Source organism: Salmo salar, chromosome ssa20 (assembly GCF_905237065.1).
Source record: "Salmo salar chromosome ssa20, Ssal_v3.1, whole genome shotgun sequence".
NCBI classification, from domain to species: domain Eukaryota; kingdom Metazoa; phylum Chordata; class Actinopteri; order Salmoniformes; family Salmonidae; genus Salmo; species Salmo salar.
Window position 1 is genome coordinate 34,695,015 of NC_059461.1, and position 12,482 is coordinate 34,707,496.

Below are 12,482 nucleotides of genomic sequence, written 5' to 3' on the forward strand. Positions count from 1 at the left end.
TACTTTAAACCCTTTCACCCTTTCTTCCCTCCATCTCTCTACCCTCTTCCCTCCACCCGTTCCTTGCCTCCTCATATTTCCCTCTATTTTCCATTCAGTCCCAAGTCTTTCCCACAAAGACTACTCTTTTAAAAACACTATTCCTTCTTCACTTTCCTTCCCCTCTCTTGGTGCTGGAGTGTTTTTGGTGGCTCCACCCTGGCCTCTCCCTCCCCTCTCCTTCCTCATCCCTCCTCTCCTCCTCTCTCCCTTTCTGAGGAGTGGTGGAGTGGGGCAGGCAGGCAGACCTCACACCCCCAGGTGGGCTGTGTGTCCGCGTGCTGACTTGCACATGCCTCGTGTCAGGGAGGGCAGAGTCAGGTGGATAACCTACACCGCCATCCTACATCTCTCTGTGTCCCTCTCTCTGTGTCCCTCTCTCTGTGTCCCTCTCTCTTTGTCCCGCTCTCTGTCCCTCTCTGCCCCTTTCTGTTCCTGCCTAGAGCAGAGGAGGAGCCCACAGGTCAGGGACAACACAAAGGAGGGGACAGGGTCAGAGACAACACAGAGGAGGAGCCCACAGGTCAGGGACGACACAGAGGAGAGGACAGGGTCAGAGACAACACAGAGGAGAGGACAGGGTCAGGGACAACACAGAGGAGAGGACAGGGTCAGAGACAACACAGAGGAGAGGACAGGGTCAGAGACAACACAGAGGAGAGGACAGGGTCAGGGACAACACAGAGGAGAGGACAGGGTCAGAGACAACACAGAGGAGAGGACAGGGTCAGGGACAACACAGAGGAGAGGACAGGGTCAGGGACAACACAGAGGAGAGGACAGGGTCAGGGACAACACAGAGGAGAGGACAGGGTCAGAGACAACACAGAGGAGAGGACAGGGTCAGAGACAACACAGAGGAGAGGACAGGGTCAGGGACAACACAGAGGAGAGGACAGGGTCAGAGACAACACAGAGGAGAGGACAGGGTCAGAGACAACACAGAGGAGAGGACAGGGTCAGGGACAACACAGAGGAGAGGACAGGGTCAGGGACAACACAGAGGAGAGGACAGGGTCAGAGACAACACAGAGGAGAGGACAGGGTCAGGGACAACACAGAGGAGAGGACAGGGTCAGAGAGAACACAGAGGAGAGGACAGGGTCAGGGACAACACAGAGGAGAGGACAGGGTCAGGGACAACACAGAGGAGAGGACAGGGTCAGAGACAACACAGAGGAGAGGACAGGGTCAGGGACAACACAGAGGAGAGGACAGGGTCAGAGTAAAAAAGGGAGGGAGGGAGGGAGAAAGACAGAGGAATAGTGAAATCACTGGCAGAGAGGGATCAATAAAAGAAAGAAAGGAAAAACAGAACTAGTGAGCAGAAAGATGGATGAGGATAGATTCTCAGATATTTTTGTTATTCTGTTTTCTATGCTACACTTTCAGTCCCACTCACCATTCATCCTCACCAATGCACCCACTGACCCTCTGTCATTGTGTGTGTGTGAGTGAGAGCACAATCCAATGTGTTACACAAGCCAGCCAGCCAGCCTGTACTCTGCAGTATTCACTCTTCTGTGTACAGATAGAGGAACAATCCTCTAAAATGTTAATTTGCGTGTGTTCCCCTGTTCGTGTGACCCTTAGTGTGTTTGCCTGTGTTTGTTTCTCTGCCTGTGTGCTTATGCATGTCTCTGTGTGTGTGTGTGTGTGTGTGTCACATGGAGCATGTGTGTCAGAACAGATGACCTTGATGGTATGAGGCTGGAGGGGAGGAGGGTGTGTAATGTGGTAATGTGGGTCAGGGAGTGACAGGAAGACATTAGTGAGGGGGTTAAGCCTGCTCTGTCAGGAAAACAGAGCAATGATCTGATTTGGGCGTCTGGACTCTGTCATCTATTGATGACCTAGGCTGTGTTCCTCATAAGAAGATATGCACTGTATACTGCATAGTCCTCTGCTGTTCGAGAAGATGGGACCTGAATGGAAGACAAGGTGGTTGTTCTGACACACATGAGAGGAGAGGGTTGCATCATCCGCTAGGGATACCTGATGTCTTACACCTGCCATCTTCTACACGGAGAGCTGGGCTCCTCCGTACCCTGTACAATAAATCATATGCTCTGTCATGTTTTGTCATTTACATCGTTGAGATTCACCCCACCTGTCTTGATCAGTGGAGGCTGGTGGGAGGAGCTGTAGGAGGATGGGCTCATTGTAATGGCTGGAATGGAATAAATGGAATGGTATCAAACACACCAAGCATATGGAAACCACGTTTGACTCCGTTCCGTTTATTCCATTCCGGCCATTTCAATGAGCCCATCCTCCTACAGCTCCTCCCACCAGCCTCCACTGGTCTTGGTAAAGTAGGTACATACGTGTGTGTGTGTGTGTGTGTGTGTGTGTGTGTGTGTGTGTGTGTGTGTGTGTGTGTGTGTGTGTGTGTGTTGTTTTCTTGTCAGTGTGGGTGAATGGTTGGATGAGAAGATGAGTCAGGCTCGTAGTCATGGTAAAAATGTGAACACAGCTGCACTTCTCTATACTGTCAGCACTCCTACAAGGCCAATACTCTGCTTTGTGCGTGTGTGTGTGGAAGAGTGAGAGATGGAGAGAGACAGAGATGGAGGAGTTGAGATGTTGAATCACACCTTCTGATGATTGTCTGACTAAGTTAATTTCATTTCTGAGATACCACACACCACGCACCTCATGTTCAAATAGAGTACTCCTACTGTACGTGTTGAATTGTCCTTCTGTTTTTGGAATCATCACATTCACATATAGGTGTCCCTCATCAAACCAGCACCTGTGTTGTTATTATTCACTAGGGCGTCAGTTTATCATTTGCTGCTATGGAACTACCCTGTATTGTTTTGAGAGCAGAGCGCTCACTTTTCTATTTTCTGTCAAGTCCTTGAAAGTCGTCTATGTGCTAGTTGTGTGCTTTGTGATTAGAGAGTAAACAAGGTTGTTATGTCTGTTAGGGCTTTAGGAGAACACAGAGGGCCTTCAGAAAGTATTCATACCTCTTGACTTATTCCACATTATGTTGTGTTACAGCCTGAATACAAAATGGATTACATTGATCTTTTTTCTCACTCATCTAATACTATCCATGCCAGTCTCTCTTGGCGAAGAGTTAAGGAAAGACTGACTGCGTCACTTCTTGTTTTTCTAAGAAACAAATTGTTTGCACAGTCAACTTACACACAGCACTGACACACACACTTACCCCACCAGACATGCCACCAGGGGTCTTTTCACAGTCCCCAGGTCCAGCAAAAATTCAAGGAAATGTACAGTATTATACAGAGCCATGAGTGCATGGAACTCCCTTCCATCAAATATAGCGCAAATGAACAGCAAACCTGGTTTCATAAAAAATAAATACAAAAATACATTACGGCACAACACCTCTCCCCCAAGTGACCTACTTGTTGTGTGTATGTACTGACATGTATGTGTAACTGATAGATGCACGCACACTACATGTTCATGTTTTTAAATTCATGTCAATTGTAAATTATTTTGTCTGTAATGTCATTTTTCATTGTCGGACGCCAGTAAAACTAGCTGTTGCCATTGGCTTGGGCTAATGGGGATACTAACAAATCAAAATCATCTACACGCAATACCCCATAATATTTCAACTGTGTTATTTACATTTCAGTTTGAAAAGACTGGATGTTAGTTTGTCCCCATCCTACACATAAAGGGCTGGTTTACCGCACACCAGTAAGGGTGCGTGGGTAAAATCACTGGGGAAGCTGGAGGGGAGGAGTGTGTTACTTTATGGGAAGCCTGGCTTCCCTTGGCATCCATGAATACGCACCACTGGTGAACACAGATTAAGCCTAGTCTTGGACTAGAAACAAACTCAATGGAAATTCTTTAATCTGTGTCCAGAAAACAGCCCTTTATGGGTCCACAATACAGTCCGGACATGGCCTTCAATTTTGAAGTGACTCTGACGTATTGAGGTGACTACCAGGGCCTATAGGGCTCATCAGTGAGGTGGCGGTCTTGCCATACTAGATAAGTAGGTCTGTTGTCTGAGGTATGATGGCTGCTGGTCTGCTCTTCCCAGGCGGCCTATCACAAAACAGTAGCACTAACCTAAAACTACCTCAGGGTTACCGTAACAAACATTGATTATGTTTGCTTACTTGTTTTTGGAAATAAATGAATAAAAAAACTGTATAGTTCTGACAGGAGAATTGGAGTGTAGACTGCTATTAGTAGATGCATCTGCTGTATTTTGTGGCCAACTAGTTGCTTAAAAACATCACGATTATTTCACTGAACTCCCAACTTTTTCCCTATGGGAGAACTATCTATATGACATAGCGAGAACAGCTTTTTAGAAATAGGTTTGGCTAATCAAATTCATATTGTGAATTCATATTCATGTTGTATTCAAGTGTCAAATAATGTAGCATTTATGGCTCTAAAAACTGCCGAGTGGTACGCGGTGGCACACAGTTAGCTTATTTTGTTGTTTTACATGCTCATCTGCTCGAAGCCAACGAGAGTGTGTGTTATTCTAGAGAATGGAGAGGGTTAAGTTCGCTCTAAGCGCAAGAAATGCTGTGTCACTGTACTGGGGGAGAGAGCGAGCGTAGTCAGGAGGGTGGATGAATGAGAGTGTGTGTGTGATGGGGGAAGGGGGGGGGGGTCTACACACTGTCATATGACACATCCGCCCAGCCTGTGCAGCGGGTGGGCAGGGTGGGAGCGAGGTTGTGAGATTCTGATGATGTAACAGCTATGTCATAACTACATGCTTTCACTAGCTCTCACGCCCACCTGCCCTCTCTCTCTCTCTCATTGGTGCTTCCTGGGCATGTGACATAACAAACTTCCCTTTACTAGGCACCGGCTTGGGTTGTGCCGTGTTTGTCTTTGGGTTGTGTGTGTGAGTGTGGGCCAGACAGCGCTGGTGGAAGACTGTGAACAACAGGGCCAGAGAGTAAAAGCCTCAGAAAGGGTTGGAGAGACACTGTCTGCGATGAACCTGGAGTGAAGGAAAGCAAAGGAAGGGACAGAAACCGAACTAGAGAGAGAGAAAACGGGAGCGAAAAAAAAGAGCGAAAGAGAGAGATCGAGGGAGAGGTTACTCAAGTTAATCCAGCAAGTGCGCAGCGCAGAGCATGCTCAGTGAGGGATAATAAGAGAATGACACTGCGCAGGAGCCGACAACGATCTCATCTGTATGGAGGAGAGAAGAGACGTCGGCCATGTTTTTTCCCCCTCTTCCATAAATCCGATTCCAAACTTCTAGCAATGCTGCTGAAGGAGAGAGTGAGGACAGAGAGAAGAGAAGGTGCAGAGAAGGGTGGTCAGAGGGGTAGCATGAACAAGTGGAGCGAGCCAGCGACGATGGTGCTAAAGCTGAGCAATGGTGAGGGGATAACGTTGGAAAAACATTGGAGGAACCGAGTGAGACTGAAAGACCAACCCGGCCGACTGGAAGGAGAGGGAAAGCAGCCACGCCATGGAGAAGGAGAGACGCCGGAATCCTTTCTGTCCTCTTAGGCTTTGGTGCAAATGATGTTGCTGTTTGTCGATGTCTCTAGTACCACCATGTCACTGCGGACGTTCTCTGTCAAGCGACAAGCCGCTCGATCTCTGTTCCCTCTTCCTTCTCTTATCCATGGTTTACTCTTTTGCTAGAGCCGAAGTCACATGAATAAGACAACTTACTCGGTTGTTATGTGTGTGTGAGTGTTGCATTTCTGTAGCTCAACATCTCTCCTTACTCTCCCCTCTATGTTCCTCTCCTCTCTACTGTCTCTCTAGCTTCCTTTATCCCTGTGGTTAGTATGTTGCCAAACTGTCGCCGACCGCTGCTTGTCCTGTTCCCCAGCCTCTAGTCCTCTAGTCTTTATCCCTCTCTCTCAATCACATTCAATCCTCCATTCTCTTGGTCTTTCACGTGTATGAATCAGGAAATGAAAGGCATTAGAAACGATTGAGTGTAAAACGTATTGGCCCATTTTTAAAGTCATCTCAAGCCATCGCTATCCTCTGGTATGTAGGAGACTCGCTGTGCATTGTCTCGCCTTCACAAGTCCTAGACTGCTCCTCTTCCTCCGGTATTACCTCGCAATGAGCGACACATCTGCCGGCGGTGAAGGTAACAGACCTGTAGAGAAATAAATAAATAGTTATTATTAACATAGTTGTGGTAAAAGGCAGAGAAACAGAGAGATGGTCATCGGCTTTGTGGCGGCCAATGGACTATGACTGAAACAGACCTAAAGATGGAAGTACAGCTTGTCTCGCAGGAGAAAGAGGAGTCTGAATTGGTCAGATTCAAACCACCTACAGAGATTCTTATGTTGTTTTTCTTTCATTTTTTTCAATGTTCCTGTTAATGTCCAGAGAGGGCTGCTGAGATTGGCATTCGCCTGCGTCTAGCGGCTTCCATCACCTCCGTGCTCAAAAACCGCTCCGCTCGATGATATCCAAATTATTAGACGTTACTAGATAGACTAAAACATATAACATCATGTTTTATGAAACACACTGTTATGTATTCAAAGTGTTAGTTTTCAATAAGGGTTTGTGTGAGAGAGAGAGAGAGCATTGCCTGGTAACAGCTCTGCTGCAATGTGCTGCTGTTTCTAGGACTGCCACTAGCCTCCAACCCCCCCCCCCCTCTCCCTCTCTCTCTCGCCGCGCTAGCTGCACACTCCTCCATTCCCTCTTACGTGCCCACTGTGCCTCAGAAAATGGCCTCTCACTCTGCACACACAGAAGAGAGAGGGGGAGGAGAGGGAGAAAGACACTGACTGAGCGAGAGGTAGAGGAGCAGAGGGAGAGAGAGAGAGGGGAAGGTGGGGGCTGCAAGGAGAACCAGACTGTGAGCGTTAGAGAAAGAAAAAGGAAGGAAGGATCAGAGAGGGATAATGAGAGAGGAAAAGGGAGAGAACCGAAAGCGACGACGGCCATAAGAAGAGACAGAGAGCGAGCGTGTGTTGGTTGGGGGAGGTGTGGGTGTGTGTGCGCGCGTGCGTGTCAGCTCTTGTGAATGTGTGCCGCACTGACTATAAAAAAAAGCCTCCACCAGATTGCTAGTGTCCTAGCACCACTATTCCATGCTCCTCTTTACCTCTTCTCCCCTCTGTGTTTCTCCACTACGACTGTCAGGACGTCTAGACCCATGTAAGTACTGGAGCTGTCTGGGGCTCTTTGCTGTTTTTTTTCTCATGGTTCCTCTTTCACGGTTTCTCTGTGAGAGACAAGGCAGGGGAGGGAGTGGGGTTGGGGGTGGGAGAAGGAGTAAGGGAGGGAAGGAAGGAGTGGGTGTAGTGAGAGAGTGGGGTAGGAGAAGGAGGGAGGGAGTGGGTATGGGGGTAGGAGAAGGGGGAGGGAGTGGGGTTTGGGTTGGGTTGGGGGTTGGAGAAGGAGGGAGGGAGTGGAGTTGGGAGAAGCTTGGGAGGGAGTGGGGTTTGGGTTGGGGGTGGGAGAAGGAGGGAGGGAGTGGGGTTGGGAGAAGCTTGGGAGGGAGTGGGGTTTGGGTTGGGGGTGGGAGAAGGAGGGAGGGAGGGGAGTTAGGAGAAGCTTGGGAGGGAGTGGGGTTTGGGTTGGGGGTGGGAGAAGGAGGGAGGGAGTGGGGTTGGGAGAAGCTTGGGAGGGAGTGGGGTTTGGGTTGGGGGTGGGAGAAGGAGGGAGGGAGTGGAGTTGGGAGAAGCTTGGGAGGGAGTGGGGTTTGGGTTGGGTTGGGGGTTGGAGAAGGAGGGAGGGAGTGGAGTTGGGAGAAGCTTTGGAGGGAGTGGGGTTTGGGTTGGGGGTGGGAGAAGGAGGGAGGGAGTGGGGTTGGGAGAAGCTTGGGAGGGAGTGGGGTTTGGGTTGGGGGTTGGAGAAGGAGGGAGGGAGTGTGTCTAAATGTGTGGATTTATGTTCAGCTGTCTACTCCCAGGCTTTATGCCCACCTCCTCCCCACCCTCTTGTCTCCCCTCCCTCCCTAATGTTTTGCTTTGTGCTGTCAACCTTGAGGGCATCTGTTTTGGTCTGGTGGAGGTGGGGACGGACGTGTAGTGGTACAGTTGCATGTTGTTTGAAGGGACTAGTCTCAGTGACTATGGTGTCTAACAGGTTAGGCAGTCTCTTCTGGTTTGGCGTGTTGATGTTTTGGAATGGAAGCGCCGTGTGTGTGTGACTGAGTGTCCTGGCAGGAGAGAGTAGGCTCTGGCACGCTGTAAATAGTTTTTGGAGCACGTGGTCTGCACTGTCAGATGCACCGTGGTAGGTACCTGCAGGTGTGAGCGTGCCACAGTGTGTATAGTGCAGTGTGTAGTACGGCGTGTATGAAGAGAGAGAAGGTATTTGTGACAGTCTCATTTGGCTAAATATACACTATATATAATAAATATGTGGACACCACTTAAAATTTGTGGATTCGGCTATTTCAACCACACCCGTTGTTGCCAGGTGTATAAAATCATGCAGCCTCCATAGACAAACATTGGCAGTATAAGGGCCTTACTGAAGAGCTCAGTGACTTTCAACGTGGCACCGTCATAGGCTGCCACCTTTCCAAGAAGTCAGTTCGTCAAATTTCTGCCCTGTTAGAGCTGCCCAGGTAAATTGTAAGTGCTATTATTGTGAAGTGGAAACGTCTAGGAGCAACAACGGCTCAGCCGCGAAGTGGTAGGCCACACAAGCTCACAGAGTGGGACCGCCAAGTGCTAAAGCATGTAGTGTATGAAAAATTGTCTGTCCTCGGTTGCGACACTCAATACCGAGTTCCAAACTGCCTCTGGAAGCAACGTCAGCACAAGAACTGTTCGCCAGAAGCTTCATGAAATGGGTTTCCATGGCCGAGCAGCCATACACAAGCCTAAGATCACCATGCGCAATGCCAAGCGTCGTCTGGAGTGGTGTAAAGCTCGCCACCATCGGAGCAGTGGAAACGTGTTTTCTGAAGTGATGAATCACGCTTCAGCATTTGGCAGTCCAATGGACGAATCTGGGTTTGGCGGATGCCAGGAGAACACTACCTGCCTGAATGCATAGTGTCAACTGTAAAATTTGGTGGAGGAGTAATAATGGTCTGGGGCTGTTTTCCGTGGTTCGGGCTAGGCCCCTTAGTTCCAGTGAAGGGAAATCTTAATGCTACAGCATACAATGACATTCTAGACGATTCTGTGCTTCCAACTTTGTGGCAACAGTTTGGGGAAGGCCCTTTCCTGTTTCAGCATGACAACGCCCCCGTGCACAAAGCGAGGTCCATACAGAAATTATTTGTCGAGATTGATGTGGAAGAACTTAACTGGCCTGCACAGAGCCCTGACCTCAACCCCATCAAACACCTTTGGGATGAATTGGAAGACCGGTTGCGAGCCAGGCCTAATCGCCCAACATCAGTGCCCGACCTCACTAATGCTCTTGTGGCTGAATGGAATGTATCTCGAAAGTCCCAGTTAACCGGTTATGAGAACTGTCATTATGGTGTTATTGTTTGCACAGTAGATCCCTGTAAGTTTCGGTTTGAGACGTGCAAAGCTACGATACAATTGTTATTGTATGTGTTTAAGAGAGAAAAAGAGTGTCAGTGTATCAACTGTGTGAAAAGAAGAAAAGAGCAGCAATGTGACTGACTGTGGGTTGTGCATTTTTGTGACTACGCTGATTCAACAGACTAGTTATCCAAACTGTTGTTACTCACAACCCCGTCTCAGTTCAGTCTGATCAGTCTGCGGTAGGGCAACTTGGGCCTCTCACTTATCGTCGGCCGGCTGTCCTCCCCCCACCCCTCCAGGGACCCCCACCAGACACCCGGAACAAAAGGTGAATTATAAGGGCCTGAGCAAGCGGCCCGTCCAATAAGACACTTCAAAAGTCCCATTTAAATATATTCAAACCACGGGAAAAGCAGTCATTCTACTTCAGCTGTCAACCAACTATAGGAACTACAAACGAGAGCTGTGTTCTCACTGTGAACATACTGTAGATATGATCAAGTCTGCATTGTAAACTGACTAGCATTGTACACAGACCTGTTGGGTCATAACTCAAACAACAAACCAGTCTAGTTCCTCTCTTCTAGACATGTTTAATGGTGTACCCTACCTTTATGTGTACCTGTATATCTGTGTACAGTAAACTGTGAATGTTTGTGTGTGTGTATGCGTGCATGTGTGTGTAGTACATGTGTGTGTACAGCATACTGTATGTGTGTGAGGTGGACATTATTATGACTGTGTGTAATCCTTATAGAGCTCTGTCTGTCTGAGCTCACAATGCTTCAGGCTTTATTAACGTCTGTCTTTCTGAACAATAGGGCAGGACTTACCTGCTGTAGCCTCAATGTCACTGCCCTGCCTGCTCTGGCAGGTCCATTAGATAGTGCCATGTTGAATACTTCCTTATTTAGTTTAGGCTATTGTAGAGGTACAACTTCTAGAATAAGACTTGAAGATGTTCAGAGGCAAATAAAAAATGTTAAATGTATTATTTGGTTATTTTGATATTTAGTGTGACATAGATTTGTGTCTCTGTGTAGAAGTGGTTGAACATACAGTACCAGTCAAAAGTTTGGACACACCTACTCATTCCAGGGTTTTTACTATTTTCTACATTGTAGAATAATAATGAAGACATCAAAACTATTAAATAACACATATGGAATCATGTAGTAACCATAAAAGTGTTAAACAAATGTTATATTTGAGATTCTTCAAAGTAGCCACCGTTTGCGTTGATGACAGCTTTGCACACGCTTGGCATTCTCTCATTGCCAAAATCCCAAAGTATCCCTTTAACTGTGCTTGAAACAGTGCAGATACACGATTCAAGCAGAGATCTGTTGCATTTTTTAAAGTCAGTGTCATGTTGAGAGGGCTGCAGCATGTACACTGAGTATACCAAACATAAGGAACACCTTCCTGATATTGAGTTTCACCCCCTTTTGCCCTCAGAACTGCCTCAATATGTTGGGGCATGGACTCTACAGGTGTTGAAAGCGTTCCACAGAGATGCTGGCCCATGTTGACTCCCAATGTTTCCCACGATTGTGTCAAGTTGGCTGGATGTCCTTTGGGTGGTGGAACATTCTTGATACACACGGGAAACTGTTGAGTGTGAAAAACCCAGCAGCGTTGCAGTTCTTTACACAAACCAGTGCGCCTGGCTCCTACTACCATACCCCGTTCAAAGGCAGTTATATTATTTGACTTGCCCTTTCACCCTCTGAATGGCACACATACACAATCCATGTCTTAATTGTCTGAAGGCTTAAAAATCCTTCTTTAACCCGTCTCCTCCCCTTCATCTACACTGATTGAAGTGGATTTAACAAGTGACATCAATAAGGGATCATAGTTTTCACCTGGATTTACCTGGTCAGTCTATGTCACGGAAAGAGCAGGTGTCCTTAATGTTTTATACACTCAGTGTAGAGTGTTTTGACAACAGCACTGCTTTGGTTGCACTGTCAAAATGTCACTTTTAGTTTTTCCCTCCAAAATCATCAGCCAGACCAGATCCTGTCCATAGTGTTGCAGCCTCCCTTCTGCAGGTCAAGTAAACAGTGATGTCATCACAGCTAATGTATTGGATGAGCAGGTTCAACCCCCAGATGAGATCATCAGCACTATGCTCTATCTCTAATGGACGCTAATCGAAGACTGTCGCTACTATCATCTTATTAAGCACACTTGTGAAAGGGCATCAAGAACGTAACCATATACTAACAATAGCTACTCTTTGCTACATCTTTGCTCTCTCGATCCTTCACACGTGTATTGCATTTGTTGAGACATCATGCATTGATTGTGTCTAGTCTTACATTATGGTGATATGACATACAGGTGTTGAATGCTGCAGTCTTGTAGAGGTACAGTAGATACAGTAGATAGTCCCTTGTCATAAAGGCCTGAGGGGGGGAGAGGTTCAGGACCACAGGATCAGAAACCAGGAATCCTGCTTGGCTAACCTGATTCAGACAACACTGTTCATTTGTCCAATATAGTAGACAGTCGTTGACAACACAGAGAGCTAATTGACATTTATAGACTGGCAATATACAGTATGTTGACATTCAAATGGGGAAGTTGAGTTGCAAGTTTATTACCAGTAACTATAGAAGTGAATGGTAGATATGCACTATACAATGGATGCTGTAGTTCACCTCATTCTCCTTCGCCTTTCACTTGTTCTTCCTCATATAGAATAGATGTTGAGATAATGGCCCTGAATTGTGTGTGTTTGACTACTTTTTCAATTATCCTTTGTGTCTTTGGGGGGGATGGTAAACCTTTACATGGTCTGACTACTGTAGTAGTGTGCATATTACTGTGCAATGATGTGACTTTAACACTCAGAGAGAGATTTCTAGCCAGTGCCCTATCATAATCATTATTATTTGTCTGTTCTCTGTGAATGTTTTGTTTGAGTATAATGTTATATTAAGATGATCAACTGAAGAAACTAGTTGTAAACATGTTTAAACTATATTTTTTTGTATATTGATTGCTATTGTTTATTCC

General features: G+C 47.0%; 1 protein-coding gene across 1 annotated transcript in view; it reads left to right on the forward strand.

Annotated features, from left to right (window-relative positions):
- Positions 1-12,482, forward strand: part of LOC106580493 (methylcytosine dioxygenase TET3) — a 71,384-nt gene that overhangs the window by 25,850 nt on the left and 33,052 nt on the right.